This window comes from Mustelus asterias, chromosome 8, assembly GCF_964213995.1.
Source record: "Mustelus asterias chromosome 8, sMusAst1.hap1.1, whole genome shotgun sequence".
NCBI lineage: Eukaryota > Metazoa > Chordata > Chondrichthyes > Carcharhiniformes > Triakidae > Mustelus > Mustelus asterias.
In genome coordinates, this window is record NC_135808.1 from 55,721,223 (window position 1) to 55,746,834 (window position 25,612).

Below are 25,612 nucleotides of genomic sequence, written 5' to 3' on the forward strand. Positions count from 1 at the left end.
CTTTCATACTCCCTGATCACATAAGGACCAGCAGACATCATTACTGCCATTTCTCCCAATTTTAAAGTTCGTAAAGCATTCATATCAAATTTAGAAAAAGCTGTTTTTTTCTTCACTATAGTGGGTGAGAATTTGAACCGCGAACTCATAGAAAAACAAATGGGAGGGACCATTATTACTTTCATGTTAGCTTTTGTACCAGGACTGTAAGTTATGGAACTAACAAATAAATAATGCAGTTTTCAACCTCAGCAACAAATAGCAAACATTAAAACATGATTTTTACTGCAGGTAAATAAACAGGGTCAAGTTGCTTCATGCAGCTTCTCAAATTTTTCAACTCACCAACTTTTACACTGTTGATGAAAGAAATTACCGAGCTTGATAGAAAAAAATGTTTGACTGAATGTTCCTCTTGTTTTAATCAGTTAGTTAAAAACATGTTCTTCTTTTCCTCATTGTCAATTTTTTTCAATTCTCTTTTCATGAAGGGATCATTCCATGGCACTGGACATATTCTGGTACCTTCCCAAGGATGCCTAAAAGACTATGATTGGACATTGCCAGCAAGCCTAATTATGTCTTTGCACAACATTCTTAACTATGCAATTCCAACAAGTTAACAAGGCACAAAACAGCTTGCTAGCACTAACTACAATTCTTACAAAACAACAAAGCTTGAAGAGGAGAAAGTGAACAGTAGTTTCTATCTCATTAAATTCTTATATACATATACCAATGATCAGCTTGCCAGTGACATTGCAGTGACCAATGTCCTGTTGTCATCTTAGGAAAGCCAGAAAAAGAGTGCACGGTACTATACAAAAGTGGAAAAAAAGAATTACATTACAGTGAAACTGATGAAGTCAACATAGGCACAAAAACAAGCCATATGAATGTCTATGGTCCTAATATTTTGATCTCTTTAATATTGCACATACTGCCATAGAAAATATGAACCCTCCAATTCCTGCTTGTACTGCATTATTAAGGCTGGGCTAACCATTACTTTTAACAATGAGTGCATATGCGACGGGCTCTTCAAGGAAAATCATTCCAGGCACTGGGAAAAGTGCCAGTTACGTTGGTTTCTGAAATGTTATAAATATCACAGGAAATATGGTTGAGAAATTCTACCTCTTCCCACTTAACGATTTTCCAATATGGCTTCCCTGTCTGCCAGAATATAAAGTGAGCTCAGTTTAGTTCCATATCACTGCCAACATCAAATAAATAAAACTCTCCAAAATGTCTCACTTTAATAACCAGAAACAAAGCTTCACTTTACAAGGATATAAAGTTGAAACTGCTGCATAACAGGCAATAAATTAGAAAAATAAAAGCAACATGACTGCAAGTCGATAAAACTACTTTGCAAGGGTCATTTTTGGTCTTTCAAAGTTGTAAATGTTTTGTTGTGTGGCTGGGGTCTAGATGTATGGTTTTTGTGGATTATCTATTCTCCCAAAGTTGCTGTTCAAGGCTGCAGTTTTGCAAAATCATTGCTCTAAATTTACAGCAGGTATTTACACATTTGGACCTCGACACAAGGTCAGAGTTTCTCCACCTTTCAGATCACTCTTACTTCTCAGTCATGTGATCTGACATCATTATTACATCGGCATCCTGTTTATTTTTAATGTTAACCCTTCATTCTGCATTTCAGTCCCCCGCCCCAAGTCTTTATCCTATCACATTTATGTTCTCCTTCTTGTCCTCCCAATGTCTCAAGACTTCAAAGGGTGAATATCTAAGGTGCTTTTGCCATTCTCCCTGATCTCATTTTGAGGTGTAGGAGATTCTGTCAGTTTGTGTTTTCTTCTCCTGGATGGCTGTGGAGTCCTTCTCCTTCATCAGGATCTGAGTATTAAGTCCAAATTTTTATTGGTTTTCTCTGCAAGGATGCTAAGGCTCTGCAGTTTCTCCTTATGATGCTCTAATCTGTCTCAATCCAAAATGACCTTGGTTATGGACTTTTTTTCAGTGATCGCACCTTCCCTCTGTTGGTCTTGGACCCAGACTATCTCCCTCGGCTTCAGCACTGTTAACTTCTGTGACTCCAGTTCTGAGCCTGGATGCTTCTCTGCTCTTTCTTCATGCATTTTTTACCCTCCGAGGACAGTTGGTGATAATTGAGTTTGAGTTTTTTTGAGATGGAAAACGTGCTCTTCATTTCCAACCCATTAGTAACTCTGATGATGTGGAACTATTTTGGAGTGATGACGTCCAATGACTCAGAAGGGCTAAATTAAGGTTTTTGTTTTCCTTCAATAAATTTTTGAAGGTTTGTACCAGCTTCTCCATTCATATGATGATAGCAAGGTGAACTGGTTACATAAAATAAGTCATATTCATTTGAGAAATTATGTTGCGGCCCACTGTCAGACATGATGATGGCTGGATGTCATATGGTGGTTTCCCCTTTGCAATTCCCTGCCCAGATATGTCCTCATCCACAGCTATTAGGGCCCTGCACGGCCTCTTCGCTCTGTTTGGTTACCCCAGCTATATCCATAGCGACTGGGGATCCTCCTTCATGAGTGAGGAACTGCGACAGTACCTGCTCTCCAAAGGCATAGCCTCAAGTAGGACTATCAGTTACAACCCCCAGGGTAACGGACAGGTGGAGAGAGAGAATGCCACTGTCTGGAAGACTATTTTACTAGCACTACGGTCTAAAGGCCTTCCAGTCACCCGCTGGCAAGAGGTCCTACCGGAGGCACTACACTCCATTAGGTCCTTCCTTTGCACAGCAACCAATGTCACCCCCACGAACGGATGTTCGTGTTCCCCAGGAAGTCTTCCTCAGGGACTTCACTGCCATCGTGGCTGGCATACCCGGGCCCTGTCCTGCTTCGGAAGCATGCCAGGACCCGTAAGTCTGACCCCCTGGTCGAGAGGGTACAACTCCTACACGTCAACCCCCAGTACGCCTACATGCAGTACCCCGACAGGCGGGAGGACACAGTATCTATCCGTGACCTCAATCTCTTCACTGCGTCTGCTGTGATACTATGCAATCTATGTGAGGATATTTGCTAGTCTTTTGGGGAGGGTTCTATATTTCTAGATTGGCGGGGGATGTGAAGCTAAAGGGAAATTTGGAGAGAGGAAAGAAAAACTGGAAGTAAGAAGTAGAGAAGTATTAATTGATAAAGAGGATATATCAACAAGTATTATCAAGGTAAATAGAATACTTGGAGAATTTGACAGAACCACAACAGAAAATAGTAAGTCATTAGATGGGATCAGAATAATGGGGAAAAGTAAAAGAACACATGGTGAATGCAAAGATTGTGGTTAATAGGTTTGGTGAATGACAGGCACAGATTGACAAATGGAACTACAGTATTACTGCTATAATGGAGAGCTGGCTCAAAGAAGAGCAGGAATGAATGTTTAATGTTCCTGCATAGAAGATGTTTAGCAGAAAGAGGAAAAGAAAAAAAGTGGGTGTGGGAGCGGGGGTTTATTAATATAAGATGTTATTGCAGTACTAACGAGAGAGGATGTTCCAGAGGGGTCAAGGATGAAATCTTTCTGGCTAGAGGTACAGATTGAAAATGGTGCAGTAACATTGAAGAGTATAGTATAGACCCCCAGCTGGTGGAAAGGATGTAGACAATTTTGCAAAGAAATTACAGAGAGAGATGCAAGAATTATAGAGTGATTATCATGGCGGACTTCAACGATCCAAACACAGTCTGAGATAGGAATAGTGTAAAGGGACAAAAAGGACGTGAGTTCCTGGAGTGCGTTCAAGATAATGTTCTGTAGCAGTATGTTTCTGATCCAGTGAGAGGGCAGGCGCTGTTGAACTTGGTTCTGGGGAATTAATTGGGCCAGGTGGATCAAATAGCAGTGGGAGAGCATTTAATGGACAGTGACCATTGCGTCATAACGTTTAAGTTTGCCATGGAAAAGGTCAAGCAGCAATCCAGAGCAGGGATAATTAATTGGGGGAAAAGGCAGCTTCGATGGTTGAACAAAAGGCTACCTTAAAAAAAAAGTATTGCAGGCAATGTCAAGGTATATTCCCTTGAAGGGGCCAGGTAGGATAAATAAATCTAAATCACCCTGGATGACAAGTGAGGTGGAGGTGAAAATGAAAAAGAAGAAATGCACTAATGACAGGTAGAAAATACAATGGAGAATATAAAAGAACCAGCGGAGAAGTGAAAAACTAATACAAAAAGCAAGGAGGGGGCATTAAAAGAGATTGGCAGCTAACATAAAAGGGTTCTTCTACAAGCATCTAAATAATAAAAGGGTGGTAAAAGAAAGAGTAGGGCTGATTCGGGAGAAAAAAAGGAGACTTGTATTTGGAGGTAGGAGAAATAATGGTGTATTAAACGATTACTTTCCATCAGTCTTTACAAAGGAAGAAGATGATGCCCAGGCCGAGGTGAGAAAGGAGGTAACTGGTACACTCAAGGAATTTACAATTGAGAAAGAGGTGTTAGAAAAGCAGCCTTTGCTTAAAATTGATAGTGTATCAGAGACCAGATGAGATGTATCCAAGGATACTGAGGGAGTTGAGTAGAAACTGCAGAGGCACTGCTGATAATCTTCCAGCCTTCCTTAAACACAAGGGTGATGCTGGAGGACTGGAAAATTGTGGATGTTACACCCTTGTTTAAAAAGGGGTGCAAGGATAATGCCGGCAACTACAGACCAGTCAGATTGACTTCAGTGGTAGGGAAACTTATCGCAACTATTGTTTGGGACAAAATCAGTGCTCACTTAGACAGATGCAGGATAACTAAGGAAAGCCAGCAAGGATTAATTAAGGGAAAATCATGTCAAACTAACTGGCTAAATTTTTTGCTGAGGTAATAGAGAAGGTTTATAAGACTAATGCTGTGGATCTGATGTGTATGAAATTTCAAAAGGCATTGGATATTGCGTCACATAACAATCTAGTGATCAAAATTCTGGAATAAAAAGAAAAGTAAGAATTTGGATAAGAAATTGGCTGAGTGACAGAAAATAAAGAGTAGTGGTAAATGGTTGTGATTATCAGATTGGAGGAAAATTTGTGTGGAGTTTCCCTGAGGTCAATGTTAGGACCTTTGGTCTTCCTAATGTATATTCATGACCAAGGCTGTGGTGTGTAGCATGATTTCAAAATTAACGGATGGTGTGAGGATTGGAAGCATAGTCAACCGTGATGAGGATAGTCTTGAACTTCAAAATGACATAGGCATGTTGGTGGATTCGGAAGACAAGTGACAAATGAAGTTTAATGCAGAAAAATGTGAGGTGATTCATTTTGGCAGGAAGAATATGGAGATACAGTATAAAACAAAGGCAGAATTCTAAAGGAGGTGCAGTTGTACATGTACATAAGTCATTTAAGATGGCAGAGTTTGTTGAGACAGCATATATTATTCTAGGTTTCATTAATAGGGGCATTGAATACAAGAGTAAATAAGTCATTTTTAACTTGTATAAGACACTTGATAGGCTTCATCTGGAGCACTTAGTTCTATATGCCATAGAACTAAGGAAAGATGTGAAGGCATGAGAGAGATTGTGTGAAGAAAATGCACTGCATTCCAGGGACAAGCAAGTGTAGCTAAGGGAATAGACTGGAAGAGTTAGGTTTGTTCTCCAGGAAAAAAAGAAGGCTGAGAGAAGAAGTGATAGTGATATCAAAAATCTGGTATGGGCAGAGTCAGTAGGGAGAAAATGTTCCCTAGCAAGAGTACACGAAGAACTGGCGGCCACATGTTCAAAATCATGGGCAAAATAAGTAGAAGTGATGTGAGGGACAATTTTTTCATCCAGAGTGTGTTCGGTGTCTGGAACAAACTTTCTGAGAGGGTGGTGGAGACAGGGTTTGATTGATGTATTCAAAAAGGAATTGGATTGCTATCTGAAAAGAATGAACGTGCAAGGTTGTGGAGATAAGACAGGAGATTAGGATTAGATAGAATGCTCTTGCATCAGTGCAGACTTGATGGATTGAATAGCCTCCTTCTGCACTGTCAAGATTCTGTTTACTTCAATCCACCATTAAACACAATCAATGTCAAAGGTTTTCCATTTAATTCAAGAGTCCATTTCCAAGTGCTCCCACAGCCTTGATATAAAAATAGGTGATAGTGATTCATTTTGCTCTTGACTGGTTAGAACGTAAGTAAGACACGGTGGCACGGTGGTTAGCACTGTTGCCTCACAGCTCCAAGGACCCGGGTTCGATTCCTGGCTTGGGTCACGACCTGTGGGGAGTTTGCACATTCTCCCTATGTCTGCGTGGGTTTCCTCCGGGTTCTTCCCACAGTCCAAAGCTGTGCGGGTTAGGTTGATTGGCCATGCTAAATTGCCTCTTAACATCCCAGAATGTGTAGGTTAGAGGGATTAGCGGGCTAAATGTGCACGGTTATGGGGATAGGGCCTGGGTGGGATTGTTGTCAGTGTAGACTCGATGGGCTGAATGGCCTCCTTCTGCATTAGGGATTCTATGAAAGACAATTGGAAATAACTTATTCTATTGAGTGAATAATGCCTGGCCACCAGTCTGATTGCTGTGATCTTGCACGACATCTTGTTAGTCCTAGATGACCTCAGTTAAGTCTTCGAAGAATATCAGGTGGAAGTGTTCACGGTATGACTATTCTCTTGTTGAAGACTAGTAAGTCATGCGCTGTTCAAAATACTGCCAATGTATCAGATTAGTGTGGACATAGACTGGCCATCCTTCCAAATAATATTTTCTGACTTGGAGCCATTCTTCATCTCATTGCTAAGCTTGTTTTCTTTTTTGCAAACTTTCTGCAATAGCTGGTATGTGCTAGGTCATTAAGTGTATCTATGCTTCAACCTCCTCGATAGTGTAAATCCTCTTTTTCAGTTCCTTCTGATGGCATTCATGACAGCATGTCTGCTGTTGTTTGATACTTCCCTTGCATGAACACTGTAATGGAGTCATATCTCACCAAACTTGGTCTGAATTGTTGGATTCTGGGTGGCATCCTCACAATTTCTTCCATGTTCAAAAGGGTGACCAGTATCTTACGGTCTGTTTCTATTTTGAAACATAATCCCATGACACAGTCCGAAAATGTTTCCCATGCCCGTGTTGCTGCGAATGCTTTTTTTTCTATTGTCATTCATTCATAGAGTAATCCTTAGCCTTGTTAGCCCTCTCCAAGTTCATTACCTCACACTTTTCCGGGTTGAATTCTATTTATTCTGGCCACCTGCAGTCTTATGTTATCCTCCTTATTATCTACCATCCTACTAATTTCCAAGTCATCTGTGAACTTCTTGATTATACCCCGTATATTTAAGTCCAAATCATGAACGTGCACCATAAATAGCAAGGGCCCCAGCACTGAGTCCTGCAGAACCCCACTGGAAACAGACTTCCTACCAGAAACATTGCCCTATCACCCTATGCTTCTCAGTCAATTTTGGATCCAACATGCCACTTTGTCTTGGATCCCATGGGCTCTTATTTTCTTGACCAGTCTGTCATGAGAGACCTTATCAAAAGCTTTGATAAAGTCCATATAGATCACATCAAATGCAGTGCCCTCAGTAACACTCCTGGTTATCTCCTCAAAAAATTTGATTAAATTTGTCAAATACAACCTTTGCTTAACAAATCCATGCTGACTATCCCTGATTAATCTGTGCAGATTAATCCAAGTCCCTAATTAATCCAAGTGCAGATATATTCCATCCTTCAGAATTCTTTCCCCACCAATGAGAGATTGGACTGACTGGCCTATAATATCTTGTCCTATCCCTACCTTCCTTTGTTAATAATGGGACAATATTAGCAGGCCACCAGTCCTCTGGCACCTCACCTGTGGCCAGAAAGGATCTGAAGATTCCTGCCAGCGCCCCTGATATCTCCTCCTTTGACTATCTCAACAGCCTGGGATACATCTTATCCGGGCCTGCGGATTTATCCACTTTCAAGCCACTAACCCTGCTGGTACCTTCTATCCCTCGATATTAAGTTCCTTTAATATTTCACAGTCCCCCACTCTGACATCTACACTGCATCATCCTTTTCCATTGTGAAAACCAATGCAAGGTATTCATTGAGGACTGTAGCCATGTCTTCCGGGTCCAGACACAGATTACCTATATGGTCCCTAATTTTCCCTAGTTATCCTTTTCCCTAGTTATTAGAAACATAGAAAACTACAGCACAAAACAGGCCCTTCGGCCCCACAAGTTGTGCCGAACATATCCCTACCTTTTAGGCCTACCTATAACCCTCTATCCTATTAAGTCCCATGTACTCATCCAGGAGTCTCTTAAAAGACCCTATTGAGTTCGCCTCCACCACCACTGACGGCAGCCGATTCCACTCGCCCACCACCCTCTGTGTGAAAAACTTACCTCTAACATCTCCCTTGTACCTACCCCACAGCACCTTAAACCTGTGTCCTCTCGTAGCAGCCATTTCCACCCTGGGAAAAAGCCTCTGAGAGTCCACCCGATCTATGCCTCTCAACATCTTATATACTCCTATTAGGTCTCCTCTCATCCTACGTCTCTCCAAGGAGAAAAGACCGAGCTCTCTCAGCCTATCCTCATAAGGCATGCCACTCAATCCAGGCAACATCCTTGTAAATCTCCTCTGCACCCTTTCAATCTTTTCCACATCCTTCTCTTGCTTATTCTCTTGCTCTTTTAGATATTTTAAAAAGCCCTTTGGGTTGTCCTTTCTTCTACCCATTAAAGCATTCTCTGAGCTTTCCTAATTTTTAAAAAGTTTCCTCTTGCACTTTTAACACTCCTCTAGGGCCTCGACTGTATTGAGCACTCAGTATCTGGCATAACCTTCTCTTTTTTCTTAATCCTGACCTTATGTCCCTTGACATTCGGGGTTCTTTGGTCTTGGTCCCACCCTTTGTCTTTATAGGAATATATTTGTCCTGTCCTCTTGCCATCTCCTCCTCGAAGGTCTCTCACTGCTCTGACAGAGTTTTATCTGCAAGTAGCTACTCCCAGTCTTGGGATAAATCATATCTTATCTTAGTAAAATCAGACGTTCTTCAGTTAAGAATCTTTATTCCTGGCCCACCCTTACCCTTTCCCATAGCTATCCTAAACTGAACTGAATTATGGTCACTATCTCCAAAATGCTCACCTACTGATATGCCAGGCTCACCTCTGAATCTTAGGACCAAATGACTGGTGCTATAGTGGTTAGCACTGCTGCCTCACTGCGCTTGGGATCCGGGTTCAATTCCGGCTTCGGGTGACTGCCTGTATGGAGTTTGCATATTCTCCCCATGTATGCGTGGGTTTCCTTCGGGTGCTCCAGTTTCCTCCCAAATGACCTGTGGGTGTTCACCCTCCCCGTTCAGAATGCCGTGCAGCAGTTCCATGATGTCCTTGACCATGGCACCTGGCAGGCACGTCTATGGTCACAGAAGCACCTGTCTACTCCCCTCACTAATGAATTTCCTACCACTATTGACCTTCCACACTTCCTCCCTCGCTGAGCAGCTGGACTACCCACAGTGCCATGGCCTTGGCTCCGGTTGGTCCCACAGAGGAACAATCATTCACACTATATTCTAAGACTGAAAAATGGCTCGCACGCGGGATGCAATTGCGAGATTCCCTCACTACCTGCCTGTCCCCTTTGCTCTGTCTGGCGATCACTCAATCCCTCTCTGCCTGAACTTTCTTAAGGTGCAGGGTGATCAATCCTGAAACATGCGATCCACAAACCTCTCAGCCTTGCAAATGCACCATAGTGCCCTCAGCTGGGACCAGGACCATGCTGAGTCGGAGACAGATGACAAATCTCTGGAGACATCCATCAGGTGGCAGATTCTTTATGTTGAGCGTGGAGATTAATGTGGCGGAGATTAATGAGGGTGTGTGCACCATGGCTTTCGTCATTGAGGAGTCCATATGAAACATGAACACTGTATTGACCCTGAGCACCAAGTGCACAGCCTCCTCCATTGAGAGAGTGGGGATGCTGCTTCAGACCAGCAGGCCAGTACACCGGCTGTAACCTCTGGAGGTCACTACCAGTGTGAGAGACAGATGAGGTTTCTCATCTCTCTCTGCTAGGTGCCCATCCATCAATGGTGAGCAGGGAGATGCAAACACATCTCACACTGACAGACTAGCTGTCTGTAATTTTTGTGGGTTCTCTTAGGGCATCTCATGAATGCCCAGCTGGAGCCAGCTCAGGCACTGGTGGCGAAGGTTGTCACAACTGCCATGACAGCAAAGTCTGCAGGCTGCCTCCAATGCCACTGCCGGGTGGGGGGGAAAGAGACACCAAGAGGCACCGTCGGGAGTAAGTTTAAGGCAAAGTGCAACAAGGGCGTGCCATGGGCTACATTATTTGCATTCATTACCTTGAGTTTTTTGCTAGCTTTGGCACATTTATATACTGTTCTTATTGTAAGCCACATAAGCATTATTCCCAATTCAATGGGCTGAGTTGGCTGCATGCTTTGTACATTAGCCAAATGTTTCAAAGGCTTGTAGGAAGAGGGTTTTGTGTGGTGCAGAATTTGGGCTATTAAGTTTTATTGCGAGCGAGACATTGTCATTGGATTGAGTCGGCCTCCATGCCTTGGATGTTGAACTGATGGTTCGCTGGTTGAATGCATTCCTTATATCTCTGTCTCCTGAATGTTCATGTCCACTTCAAAGCCTTACCCCGTGTGATCCCATGCTTGTCTCCAGATCCATCATTGGAGTCATCCTCCTTGGCCAGTGGTCCTGCTTCACTCTCCTTAGACTTCACGGAGCTAGATTGTGTAGGGTGCAGCACACAACAATAATGAGGGAGCCACTTTCTGGAGAATGTCCCAGATCAAACATGGCATCGGAAATTAATCTTGAGCAGCCCGATTATGTTCTCCACCACCACTCTTGTGGATGCATGACTTGTGTGTTATATCTCTCCACTGCCTCAGTGACAGAGTGGGGTCATCAGCCACCTCTTGAAGGGATAGCCTTTGTCACCCAGGATCCATTCATCCAATTTTTCAGAGTCCACAAACAGCCTTGGTACCAGGGAATGCCTCAAGATATATGAATCCTATGAGCTACCTGGATAACAGGCACATACTTGCAGAATCTGAATCCTGTGGTCACAGACAATCTGCACATTCATTGAATGGTACCTCTTCCTGTTGATGAAAGCTCTCAGCTCTCCTGCTGATGCCCTAATGGCCACATACATACAGTCTATAACACCCTGGATGCAGGGAAGCCTAGCCATCGCCGCAAACCCTTGTGTTCTTTCCACTTGATGCCATCATCTGTCTGGTAGTGGATGAACGCATGTCTAAAGATGGCATCAGTCACTAACTTGACACAACTGATTCAGAAATGCTGCACAGATCCCCACTGAGCCCTGAAATAAACCAGTGGTGTAGAAGCTGAGGGCCACTGTTAACTTTCAACACCACCAATGTGGGGTGACCCACTGTGCATTTGAAGGCATTTTTGGGATCTATCATGTCTCAAATTGATTTCAATGTGTCCCCAGAGAGGCAGAGTTGCCTGCGGCATTGGACCTAGGATAAGGTAGTTGATACACTGCCTGTACACCCTAGCTGCTGCGTAGTGGCATCTTCGGTATCCCCTCCCATCATGGCCTCCCTGGTGGTCGTGCACCAACGGAGCTTTTACCTCTCCTCTTACAGATCACTGCTTGGCTGCCTGCGCTCACCTTGCTTTCTCTCCCTCCTGCCCCTCTCTCTCTTCAGAGGAGGTCCTACCAGCAGAATACACTATCCCCATGAATGGGATGCAGAGGACCAGTGCCTTGGAAATGAGGAATATTGTCCTCCAAACCCCAGGGAAGCCTTCCAGGGAAAAATGCTGAAAATCACACCCAACTGCTAAACAAGGAAACTCGAGCATAACTCTACATTCACACAGCTATGAGCTCCGGAGGGACTTATGACGCTACAGTTCCTTTAAGAAGTGTATGTTTAATCATGTTCTCTGCAATTTATAAGCAAGCTTTTTTTTTGTTATCGGCACCTTGAGGTCTGAGTGGCATATTTTACTGTTGCTAGAGTCATATAATAGGCCTTTTGTTTATTTTTAATCTGGGCCTAATGCAATGTTCTGGATTTTTATGAGTTTTACAACCCTTTTGAATTGTTGGGGGAAGAACGATTGACAGGTCAGGTGGGACAGTTTTTCTCCCAAGAGTTCTTTACTTACAGTTTTGGCTGCTGGCTAGTTAGAAGGTGTTTGGACTCCAGGCTGGATGCAGTTTTTTTGTCATTCTCCCTGGTATTCGAAATTCTGCTGGCTAATTGGAAGCAGTCTTTTTTGCGTCTCTGGAGTGAAAATTTTGCTGTTGGTGGTTTGTTAGCTAGAGGTAAGCAGTGGCTCTATCTCTATCTTGAGGGATGCTGGGAGCTCCAGGACGCGGAAGTCAGAGTTTCAATTGTCCATCCAAAGGACTAATTCACAGCAGGCATGGCAGAGCTGCAAAATCCAGCATCATGTGAGCATTCCTAATTTCTGTGCTAAATCTAGGATGGGGGTGTGTTTGCAGGAACAGTATTGTGTTGGAACAGTATTCGTAGCTGCTAAGCTTTATACAAAATTGTTTTTTTCTTGTTTATAATTGGTAAATTATTGCTAATTTTCTTATTAAATGTTAATTGTATTCTTAAATAAACTTTGATAGAAGCTCCCTAGTGGGTCATTTGAATCATACCTGGAGTGTAACATCTTATGCATAACGGCACCAAATTCAAAGTGCATAACTTCTGGTCTAGGCTGACTTCATGAAACGTCTTGGAGTTTCTGACCAGAATTATAACAGACTTTAATCCTGCCCTTGCATGAGGAAATACAAAAAGTGTAATGGGCACCCACCTGTATCCCCTTCGCAATGAGCTAAAAATAGCACAGGCGGCATAAATTACAGTCAAATAGACTTTTACAGACCTTAATTGGTCCTTTAATTGTTGGTGGGCGTGCATCCGAATAGCACACTCACCCACCAACGTGCATGCGTGATGTCATCAGGAAATGCTCCCAATGTCTTACTGTCACAGGTCTACAGCAGTTTGGCCTATTGAATTGAATCTGCACCAGCCATAGACAAACAAAACAATAATCTAATCCCATTTTTCAGCACTTGGTCCATAGCCTTGTATGCCTTGGCACTGCAAGTGCACATCTAAATACTTCTTAAAAGTTATGAGGGTCTGTGCTTCCACCACTCTTTCAGGCAGAGTGTTTCAGATTTCCCACCACCCTGTGGGTGAAAAACTTCTCCTCACATCCTGTGTTCAAGAAAAGAAAAAGGGATAATCCAGGAGATTAGACTGGTGAGTCTCACATTGGTGGCTGGGAAGCTATTGGAGAGGATTCTTAGGGATAGGATTTACTAGCATTTGGAAAAGCATGGCCTAATTAGGGAAAGTCAGCATGGCTTTGTGCGGGGCAGATCATGTCTTATTAACTTGATTGATTTTTTCGAGGAGGTGACAAAGGTGATTGATGAGGGTAGAGCAGTGGATGTTGTGTTCATGGATCTTACACAGACTTTCCACAAGGTCCCTCAAAGAACAAAGAAAATTACAGCACAGGGACAGGCCCTTTGGCCCTCCAAGCCTGCACCGACCATACTGCCCAACTTAACTAAAACCCCCAACCCTTCCGGGGACCATATCCCCCTATTCCCATCCTATTCATGTATTTGTCAAGATGCCCCTTAAAAGTCACTACCATAACCCTTTCCACTACCTGTTCTGGCAACGAGTTCCAGGCACCCACCACCCTCTGTGTAAAGAATCTGCCTCGTACATCTCCTTTAAACCTTGCCCCTCACACCTTAAACCTGTGCCCCCCTAGTAATTGACTCTTCCACCCTGAGAAAAGCTTCTGACTATCCACTTTGTCCATGCCCCTCATAATCTTGTAGACTTCTATCAGGTCGCCCTTCAACCTCATTCATTCCGGTCATAACAAACCAAGTTTCTCCAACCTCTCCTCATAGCTAATGCCCTCCATACCAGGCAACATCCTGGTAAATATTTTCTGTGCCCTCTCCAAAGCCTCCACATCCTTCTGGTACTGTGGCGACCAGAATTGAACACTATATTCCAAATGCAGCCTAACTAAGGTTCTATAAAGTTGCAACATGACTTGCCAATTTTTAACACAATGCCCCGATGAAGGCAAGCATGCCGTATGCCGCCTTGATTACCTTCTCCACCTGCATTGCCACTTGCAGTGACCTGTGTACCTGTACACCCAGATCCTTGTGCCTATCAATACTCTTGAGGGTTCTGCCATTTACTGTATATTTCCTATCAGTAATAGACCTTCCAAAATGCATTACCTCACATTTGTCCAGATTAAACTCCATCTGCCATCTCTCTGCCCAAGTCTCCAACTGATCTATATCCTGCTGTGTCCTCTGATGGTCCTCATTGCTATCTGGAAATCCACAACCTTTGTGTCGTCTGCAAACTTACTAATCATTTTCCTCCAAATCATTTATATATATTACAAGCAGCAAAGGTCCCAGCACTGATCCTTGAGGAGCGCACTTGTCACAGCTCTCCATTCAGAAACGCACCCTTCCACTCCTACCCTCTGTCTTCTTTCTGTATCCACCTTGCCAGCTCACCTCTGATCCCATGCGACTTCACCTTCTGCACCAGTCTACCATGAAGGACCTGTCAAAGGCCTTACTGAAGTCCATGTAGACAACATCCACTGCTCTACCCTCATCAATCATCTTCGTCACTTCCTCGAAAAACTCGATCAAGTTAGTGAGACAGGACCTCCCCTTCGCAAAACCATGTTGCCCCTCACTAATACGTCCACTTATTTCCAAGTGGGAATAAATCCTGTCTCGAAGAATCCTCTCCAATAATTTCCCTACCACTGATGTAAGGCTCACTGGCCTGTAATTACCTGGATTATTCTTGCTACCCTTCTTAAACAAAGGAACATTGGCTATTCTCCAATCCTCTGGGACCTCCCCTGTAGTCAGTGAGGATACAAAGATTTTTCTCAAGGCCTCAGCAATTTCCTCCCTTGCCTCTCTCAGCATTCCAGGGTATATCCCATCAGGCCCTGGGGACTTGTCTACCTTAATGTTTCTACCTCATAGTAGGCTCATCCAGAACAGTAAGATGAATGGGATCCATAGTGACTTGGCTGCTTGGATTCTCAATCTGCTTGCCAAAGAAGTCAGAGAGTAGTGGTGGGTGGTTGGTTTTCTGGCTGCAGGTCTGTGACAAGTGGTGTTCCGCAGGGATCTGTAGTGGGACCTCTGCTATTTGTGATTGATATATATATATAAATGACTTGGATGAAAATGAGATGGGTGGGTTAGTAAGTTTGCAGATGATACAAAGATAGGTCGAGTTTTGGATAGTGTAGAAGGTTATCAAAGGATACAGTGGGATATAGATCAGCTGAAGATATGGGTGGAGAAATGGCAGGAGTTTAATCCGGTCAAGTGTGAGGTGCTTCAGGAGATCAAATGTTAAGGATAAGTAGACAGTTAATGGCAGGACCCTGGACAGCATTGATGTACAGAGGGATCTTGGGGTTCAAGTCCATAGCTCCCTGAAAGTGGCCACACAAGTAGGTAGGGTGGCAAAGAAGGCATATGGCATGCTTTCCTTTATTAGTAGGGGCATTGAGTGCAAGAGTCAGGATGTCATGTTGCAGCTTTATAAAACTTTGGTTAGGCTGCACTTACGAGCATTGCATCCAATTCTAGTTGCCAGATTACAGAAAGGATGTGGAAGCTTTGGAGAGGGTGCAGAAGAGGTTTATCAGGATGCTGCCTGTATTAGAGGGTATAAGGAAAGGCTGGACAAACTAGGGTTGCTTTCTCTAGAGTGGCAGAGGCTGAGGGGAGACCTGATAGAAGGTTCTAAAATTATGAGGGGCATAGATAGGATTGACAGTCAGAATCTTTTCCCCAGAGTTGAAATGTCTAATCCTAGGGGACATGCACTTAAGGTGAGAGGGGGAAAGTTGAAAGGAAATGCGAGGGGCAAGTTTTTTTTTAAGCAGAGAGCGGTAGGTGTCTGGAACACGCTGCCAGGGGTAGTGATGCAGGCAGATACGATAGAGGCAATTAAGGGGCTTTTAACTGCTACCTTAAGCGACCAGTGTAGATGTACATGAAGGTCCCTCTAAGCTTCTGTGCTTCCCAGAGTCCTGCCATTCATCATATCTTCTTGCGAGACTTTGCATACTTCCAGGTTGGTTGTGCGTCCAACCAAGACGCATAAAATTCTAGGGCTGGAATTTTACCGCCCTCCACAGGAATCACAGCAGGTGAGAGGTGGACAATGGGAAGGTCCGTTGACCTCGGGTGGGATTTTATGGTTTTGGGATGAGCGAGGCTACAAAATACCTTCCAAAATGTCGACAAGTATACTCAAGCCACCTTCTGCATTGTGGTGGAGTGAGTTCCAAGTAGCTTGGGATTCCCAAGTTCTTATAACTGCAGATAACATGCTTTGCATGAACATTGTCTTCTGTGGTTCAAGTTTCCAATTTATCCTAACCATATTGTGTTAGCAGTATGCCATGTCACCAATCAAAATAACAACCAATTGTGATCAAGTTTTGGAGGAACTGGAGTGGGGCAAGAGGAGAAACCCAAGCAAAACAATAGTACTAATTTGTAATTTTGAAAAATGTCCATCTCAATAAAGTAATATATAATCCATCTTGTCTTTTCCCTCAAAAATAGCCCCAGTAGAAGAATTTCTGAAGGCGAAATCTAACTATGAGTTCATAAAAAAGCATGACTCTGAGTGAGATCGCAATTGCAACCTACAAAAAAATTGCATTCATAATGCTTTTAACATCCACAATAAGAAGAAAAATAAAACCATAAACTGAAGAATCAAAGACAAACAAATCAGAAAAAAATATAAAAGTTATGGCAGTTTATGCTAAATAGGGAGACCTTTTGGCCAAATTTCCCACAGATGTGAGAGCCAGGGGCTTCATTTTATGGCACACTGTCTGGGTTGTTAGAATCTGCTTACATCATTTGTCTTGAGGATAACACTGTTATAGTGCAATTGCTGAGCTGTGTAAAAAGCCATTAATTGCACATCTACATTTAAAAACTACATTCCACATGTTGGTGCTATTGGACATAAGTTCACAATTGTATTTTGGAGACTGAATACACAGAGGCAGTTCCTCATATGTCAGTTTGCAAAAGGAACCCAGGACCTAATGAGAGGAAGTTTGGTTAAAGCCTCGTAAAGTGTCTACATTTCAGTGAGACTATTTTTGTAAGGGACCCATTGTTTGACAAGGGTATGAAGTTGAAGAAATTGATATAAAATTAGAAAGATTTATTTTAAGAAAGCGAATGAGAGGACAAGTTATTGATCACAAATTGATGCGGGTAAAACGTACTGGTCAAAAATAGGGAAAGGAAATGCAACTAATTTTTGATAACTGCTATCAAAACAAAGTATTAATAGTTCGGTTAATAAACCTCGATATGGATGCTCGGAAGACTTGTATTCTTCATGTTGGGGCGGCACGGTAGCACAGTGGTTAGCACTGCTGCTTCACAGCTCCAGGGTCCCGAGTTCGATTCCCGGCTCGGGTCACTGTCTGTGTGGAGTTTGCACATTCTCCTCGTGTCTGCGTGGGTTTCCTCCGGGTGCTCCGGTTTCCTCCCACAGTCCAAAATGTGCGGGTTAGGTTGATTGGCCAAGTTAAAAATTGTCCCTTAGAGTCCTGAGATGTGTAGATTAGTGGGTAAATATGTGTGGGTAGGGCCTGGGTGGGATTGTGGTCGGTGCAGACTCGATGGGCTGAATGGCCTCCTTCTGCACTGTAGGGTTTCTATGATTTCTATGATGTTTGCACAGTCAAGAGGTTGGACTGGTGCAGAAATGGCATCCATATCCAGCATTAAAAAAAAATGCCTTCAGTAACACTGCTGAATTAGTGGGTTATAGACGATGCATCTTCCTGGTAAATTTTCATGCCAACATTTATTTCAACTTTGAAACTGAATCCCTATATTAAACCTGTTGCATGTTCTACGGCATATCTACAACATTTATCTATTTTATATGTAAAATTAAGAGCTAGATTCTCTTTCACAATCCTGATCAAAATTGGGTAGAACACCAGGGAAAACTGAAGGAAAATTTTGTGATGAGGTCACAGCTGATTCACCTTTCTTAGTTACATTTCCCTTTCCTTTTCTGCGCTTGAATCGATGGCTAGCTCTTCCTTTCTCACCCACCAAATACAAATTGTTGCCAGGGAGGGGGCGAAGCATGGCACCAACCCTAGCAGTTTGATGAACACCTGCCCCACTTTCCATGGCTTTCCAGGGCTACCAGGTTCAAGGTTGAAGCATGCCTCATGACACAGTAAGCAGCAACCCAAAGATGATCAAATAAAGCCACATCTGGATAGAGGTCTCTGCTTCCCCCGGTGCACAACCAGCTCTCAGCTCACTGAAGGTTAAGGTCTCAACTAAGGCCTGCAATGAGAGTTCTAGTCAATTATCGGGGCTCTTCTGCCATTTTACTTGACTGTTGGGTCTCTTCAGGTGGAGTGGCAATGAACCTATTGCTGTCAGGATTCTTGTCTTCACACATACTGAGGAGCATTGGAAGTCCGGGTAGGAGGCCATTGTGTATAGTAAATGACACTTAACCCAGGGTTATTGTTTGGGTCAGGTTCAGAGAGGCAGGTCAAAGTTCTGCCCAGGTTGAATCACACCCAGAAGAAGGGAATTCAGCCTCAAACATTTTGTAGAGGTGGATTGGATGGGTGCGGATTTATGTTGAAGATTACAAGAGACAACATTCAATAGTCAGAAGCAAATGTGAATAAGACACTGAGGGGATTAACTGCTTTTAAAGCACACAAAAATGCTTGAGAGAAGTTTATTTTGCATCTTGCATCTCCAATGCACAAAGATTTTGAGCGTATTGCAGAGTGCACACAACACAATCAATACATAATGATGCTTAAACTGAATATAAAACAAAAATTTGCAATTTTATGAACAAAGTCCACAACTGATTACCAGAAATAATAAGGGAAAATTATAGATGATCACATGAGAACTTTGGCCATGAAGCTACTTTACTGGTGCTCTGGTCAGTTTACGTGAGCAATTCATATTCTGAGCCATAATTACAGAGCATAAAGTATCATTTGAAAGGCATCAGATATGAACCATGTGTTCTGATTTCCCACATTTGGGTTTGCTTTTAAGAGGATGAAGTGAATTTTAATATTGTGGGAGAAAATATATGGCTTAAGCACCAACACATTCCTTTGGTTCACATCCACTGCGAGTGTCTAAACAATACAGAACTTTATCGCTAGTTCATCTAGTTTCACCATGAACCTAGGATTATATCCTGGGAGGAGTAAGGAAATGTCTGGCTTGATTAGTTCTAACTGCTATGACATCATAGGTGGGCTGATCCCACAAACTTCAGGCTTGTGTTTTTAAGGAGACTGCCAGTCTGCCTTATGTTGAGATCCTGTGTATACCAACTGCACACCCACCATCCAACAGTCTGGCCCTGAAGCAGTAAAAATAGCACAGACAGTGGCATCAGCAACAGCAAAGAGTCGCATGATCTTTTGTTAACTGAAAGCAGAACCTGGAGTTTCAAGTCTGGCACAGAGCAGCACATTCCTTCAGACTTACTACTGCAAGTTACTGTATGTAGACAGCTTTGTCAGAAAACAATGCTTATGGATCTTTAACAACATGGGACATTCATTAATCCATTTATTGCTTCAGATATTCACGTGATATTATCACAAACAGAAGTGCATTTAACTTGGAATTTTTTTACCTGACCTTGGAGCTTTACTGCAAGAGATACACAAGAAAGGAATCAGGTTTGTATAATGCATGAAAGTTAAGTGAGCTTTCTTTTTGATGTTCACATGAGACTTACTTTGTTTATCCAGTTTAAGAATTATTTTATTGCGCATGAATTGAAGTATAACATGAAACAATAATGCAATCCTCCAGTTGGCTGATAATACCAGTTAGTTTAGATTATATTCTTGCTCATCAGAAAATTCATTTAGAGTAACTTTTCAACTTAAAAAAACGAGCGAATGAAGGTATTACATTTCATTTATCTGCTGTTTTCTGAAATGGGTTCTTTGATTTAACATGAAGTAATTTAAATGAGACAAAAATCTATTACTTTCCACTTATAGACAACCTGCAAGATTCACAGGTACCAGTATTTGACTTACAGAAATGATCCGAGGCAGTTCATACTAAATCCCAGTATTACTTTTTTTTTGCCTCTTACTTAATGCTGTTAATATATTCATTCAAGTCTTCAGAAAAGCTTCATTCTTCTCATGTTCAACATACTTATGTCAGTAAAAAGAACTCCATATTGTATATGGTTGCAATTTTTAAAAATCACATTTCTCAAATTGATAAAAATTGCGAGACAGAACAGATTTAGGTAACAGAATAATAAACCTTCCTCCTGCTTGAGCACTAAAATTAGTTGTTTTAGTCCACATCAGGATCAATGTTCTACTCCTTGGTTTGGAGCCAAGGTTTTGAATATTAAATTAAATTATAGCTCAAATCACAGCCAGCTTTGTCAACTGCCATGGGAACATAAGGAGGCTAAAATTTCATCTCGGTAGCTTTAAATGTCGAAGCATTGGTTTAATTGGCTGTTTATGTTTAAATAGTGCTTACGTAATATGGTGTCTCCTTCTGCAGATAGTACAATTTTCAATTAATATCAAATTACACAGCATGGGCAGTTTCATTCAGCAGTACTTTCTAAGCATTCATAATAATTTTGTAGAATTTGGAATGTATCTCGAGTAATATCAATTTCAGTGGTTACATATGAATAATAACAACAATTATATACCCTCAGTTAATACACCTATGAAATAGAATATGTTGACAATGGTTAATCAAGGTAATCTCAATACCCACCAAAAGGAGTCATGTTTTTATGAGATAATGACTAGCCCTGCTGGCATTAGTGCTCAGGACTGTGGGGAGGTCTTTGCAGGATTTATTTTAAAAAGTAAACATTTGGAAGGTGGTACCATTCTTCCAGATTCTTTTTACACTTCTTCCTTTGCTAGTTCTAAAAAATAACTGCTAACAGCTTTCAGGAATAGGAAAAACTTAACACTGTAGCCCGTGTTACAACTTAATTGGATTGTGGTTTGAAATGTGTGCTTCAGAATAATAAGCAGCACAATATCAGTAATTCATCTGAGTTAACAGTGGGGGAGTAGTGGTCATGTATTGTGAGCATTGAATACTCGCTGTGGGTGATTATCTCCAGAATCACCAACATTTCATTTACTTATTTTCTTTAGCATTGCCTGTGAAAATACTTTAAATAATCAACTCCGGATAAAGCAAATAGCAAAACATGTACAAAGTTGAATTTATTACTTTGAAAAGGCAAAACAAAGCAAGTAATCAAAGTGATTACTAACCTTGGTCTTTTTTCACAAGCAGTGCATCGAAAGACAGAATCAATCATTCGAATTTAGAGCATGGAAGGAGCCAATATGACCCATTGTGATCCCGTGGCCATCCAGTTTAATCCCACTTTGTAGCTTTAGGTCCATAGTTTTATAGATTACCGCACTTCAAGTACATATCCAAGCAGTTTTTAGATGTTATGAAGGTTTCCATCTTACCAAAATTTCAGGCAGTGTTTCAGGCAAGTCTCTTACCCCAAATCCACGCCCCTGGTCATGGATCTCTCAACCAAGAATCCCTTCTTAACCACTACCTAAACCCCTCATAATTTAATACAACTTTATATTTCTCCAATTGAGAATTATTATTCCTGGTCTATATTTTTCCTTTCCGATACTCTAAATTTAACCAGATGATGATCACTTTCACCAAAATGGTCCTCAGCTGATTGCTTAAAACTAAGTCCAGAAGCACCCTTGTTGGCTTGCTACATACTGGCTAAAGTTCAGGTTTTCCTGAATGCATTTTAGGAATACTGCTCCCACTCTGCATTTCACACTAACTCTATCCAAGTTTATATGAGGTTTGGTGAAATCACCCCACTCTCACCGTTCTTTAGTTTTTGCATTTATCAGAAGTTTGCCTACATATTTGGTCTATCTCCCTGTGATTGGGGATTGATAATATACTGGTAACGGTTCCTTTGTACTTATTCAGTTCAACCCATCTGGCCTCATTTGATGGTTCTTCTATTACATCATCCATCCTCATAGCTATAATTCTCTCTTTAAGCAATACTATTAACCCTGTAATACTATTAACTTTTTTTTCTTTCCCCCCATTTCCATCTGAAAATCTTGTGACACAACTGCTAAGCAACCATTCCTACCCTTCATCTAGCCATGTCTCAGTAATAGCTACGATATCATACACCCACATGTCAATCTGGGCTTTCAGCTCATCTGTCTTATCCCCTAGATTTTTTGCATTGGAGTACAAGCCATTTCGCACTGCCAAACTCCTTTGTTGTCTATTTTCTAGCTTTGCTTCTTCTGTCTTCCAAAAATGTTTATGAATTTTTGTGAATGTTTATGTGTGTGCAACATCTTTCTCCGTTATGAATCTACACTCAGGTTTCCGTATCCCGCTAAGCTTACTTAACCCTTCTCTAAAAGTATCAGCAAAATTTCTTGGGAGGATATTGGTCCGTCTGTTTAAGTGCAGTCCATCTGACTTGTATTGGTCCCACCTCCCAATGGCTCAGGTATCTTAAGTCTCCCTCTTGCATCATCTCTGCAGCCATGTATTCATCAGCTCTATAATCCTAATTCTGTACTCGCTAGCACACGGCACCAATCTTAGCACTCATTAATCATCAAATGCTAACACAGGAGGTCTTTCAGCCCATTTTGCCCGTGCCAGCTCTTTGAAAGAGCTACCTAATTAGTTCCACACCCATTCTCTTTTCCCATAGCCCAGTAAATATTTCCCATTCAGGTATTTAACAATTTTCCTTTTGAAATTTATGACTGAATCTGCTTATATCATCCTTTCAGGCAGCATATTCCATACTGTTACAATCCTCTTCGGGACCGTCAACATTTAAAGAAGAAATCTAAACACCCAGCGATTGACAGACAGAATTATGCCACAACGGTTTCACATTTTTAAACTAAAATGAACTTTACTGTATATCAAAAAATAATTAAGCAATGTAATCACAATGAACTTAACACTATAGTTTACAACTACATATTATGATCTCAGTTTTACTTTTTACTTCCTCCTCAAGAGTTCCTGATCTTACAAAATCTTGAAGATTCATTCACTTTTCCTGGGACCAACCCAAAAGATGTGCCACAGTGGTCTGGAATTTACTTTAATTTTCATAGTATTTTAGCTATTCCTCGAGGTTCAAATTTCATGGGGTTCCTACAGATCCTCCAATTTTCTCAAAATACCTATGTCTGTGGACTCTTCAGTTCAAGCACGGGCTTTACTGTGTGTTTACTGAGGGATTCAAGCATCAGGAACATCTTCTGGTTCCTAATGGTCCTCTAAACCCCTACTGCTGCTAATTCCACAACGGAATCCCAGTTTCCTGCTTTCTACCTGCTTGTTGTCAGCTGACCAACTTCTGGCTGCTTTCTGCCGCAAGGTTTTAGATTTATTCTTCCAACTTAAACTAGGCAACTCTTCCAGCTTCTTTACCCCTCACGAATTCCATACTGAGCTCAAGCCCCACATGCATTCCACATGGTGAATGATAAAATTTGTGTTTTCATCTGCTTAAGTGCAGGCCTGGTTAACATTAATTTCCTTTGGCACCTCCCAGTCTACACAAGACCAAATCTGCAACTGCCTCAGTCAGGTCCCAAACTGAACTGCTTGCTGCTTTCAGCAAACACACACAGATAAATTAAACAACGGGACCTTCTACCCCAACGTATTCCTGTATCCAAGACAAGATGGCATTCTTTGGGATGAGCTCAAAAAGAAATTAATTATTTTACTCTCAGCACAACTCCTTGATTCTGTAACCCATATGAGCAATTTATATTTCTAATAGAGTTTTATGACCCTCCCTCACAGAATTGCTGGCCCTCTTCAAGAACTCTCTTGTTTACAGCTTCGGTTTACCTTATTTTGATCTGGGAACTAGATATATTACTTATAGCTTTTATTGAAGTCTAGCTTTTCCAAGAGTAAGGCGGCACGGTAGCACAGTGGTTAGCACTGCTGCTTCACAGCTCCAGGGTCCCGGGTTCGATTCCCGGCTCGGGTCACTGTCTGTGTGGAGTTTGCACATTCTCCTCGTGTCTGCGTGGGTTTCCTCCGGGTGCTCCGGTTTCCTCCCACAGTCCAAAGATGTGCGGGTTAGGTTGATTGGCCAGGTTAAAAATTGCCCCTTAGAGTCCTGGGATGCGTAGGTTAGAGGGATTAGCGGGTAAAATATGTGGGGTGGGATTATGGTCGGTGTAGACTCGATGGGCCGAATGGCCTCCTTCTGCGCTGTAGGGTTTCTATGATTTCTATGAGTACTTAAGGAAGTGGCCCTGGAAATAGTAGATCCATTGTGGTTATTCTCCAAACTTCTTTGTACTCTGGAATAATTCCTAGATTGAAGGGTAGCTAATGTAAGCCCACTATTCAAAATGGGAGGTAGAGAGAAAAAAGGGAACTATAGACCATTGAGCCTAATGTCGGTACTGGGGAAGTTGCTAGAGTCTATTATTAAGGATTTCATAACTCAGCATTTGGAAGGCAGTGCTATAATCAGACAAAGTCAGCATGGATTTACAAAAGGGAACCCATGCTTAATGAATCTATTGGAATTTTTTGAGGATGTAACTAGTAGAGTTGACCGAGGAGAACCAGTTGTTGTGGTTTATTTAGACTTTCAGAAAGCTTTTGACAAGGTATCACATAATAGACTACTATGTAAAGTTAAAGCACATGGGATTGCAGGTAATGTCTTGAGATGGACAGAAAGTTGGTTAGCAGATAGGAAACAAAGAGTTGGCATAAATGGGTCTTTTTCTGATTGGCAGTCAGTGACTAGTGGGGTTCTGCAGAGATCTGTGCTAGGACCCCAACTGTTCACATAATATATTAATGATTTGGATGAGGGAACTGAATGTATTATCTCCAAATTTGCAGATGATACAAAGTTGGGTGGGAGGGTGAGCTGTGAGGAGGATGCAGAGATGCTCCAGCGTGATTTGGACAGGCTGAGTGTGTGGGCATCTGCATGGGAGATGCAGTATAATGTGGATAAATGTGAGGTTATCCACTTTGGTAGCAATAATAGGCAGACAGATTATTACTTGAATGGGTGTAAATTGAGAGAGGCGGATACTCAACGAGACCTTGAAGGTCGCTGAAAGTAAGCACACAGGTACAGCAGGCAGTAAAGAAGGTAAATGGTATGTTGGCCTTTTTGGCGAGGGGATTTGAGTATAAGGATAGGGATGTTTTGCTGCAATTGAGTATTGTGTGCCGTTTTGGTGTCCTTATCTGCGGATGGATGTCCTTGCTATAGAGGCAGTACAGTGAAGGTTTACCAGGCTGATTCCTGGGATGGCAGGTCTGTCATCTGAGGAGAGACTAAGTCGGTTAGGATTATATTCACTGGAGTTTAGAAGAGTGAGGGGGGAT

General features: G+C 42.1%; 2 protein-coding genes across 6 annotated transcripts in view; one reads left to right on the plus strand and one right to left on the minus strand.

Annotated features, from left to right (window-relative positions):
• ralgps2 (Ral GEF with PH domain and SH3 binding motif 2) overlaps positions 1–25,612 on the minus strand; it is a 515,898-nt gene that overhangs the window by 132,960 nt on the left and 357,326 nt on the right. The window lies entirely within an intron of this gene.
• Positions 19,488–25,612, plus strand: part of angptl1a (angiopoietin-like 1a) — an 84,784-nt gene continuing 78,659 nt past the window's right edge. The window contains exon 1 of the mRNA XM_078218009.1: positions 19,488–19,863. The gene's annotated coding sequence lies outside the window, so the exon portion shown is untranslated. The remainder of the gene's footprint in view (positions 19,864–25,612) is intronic.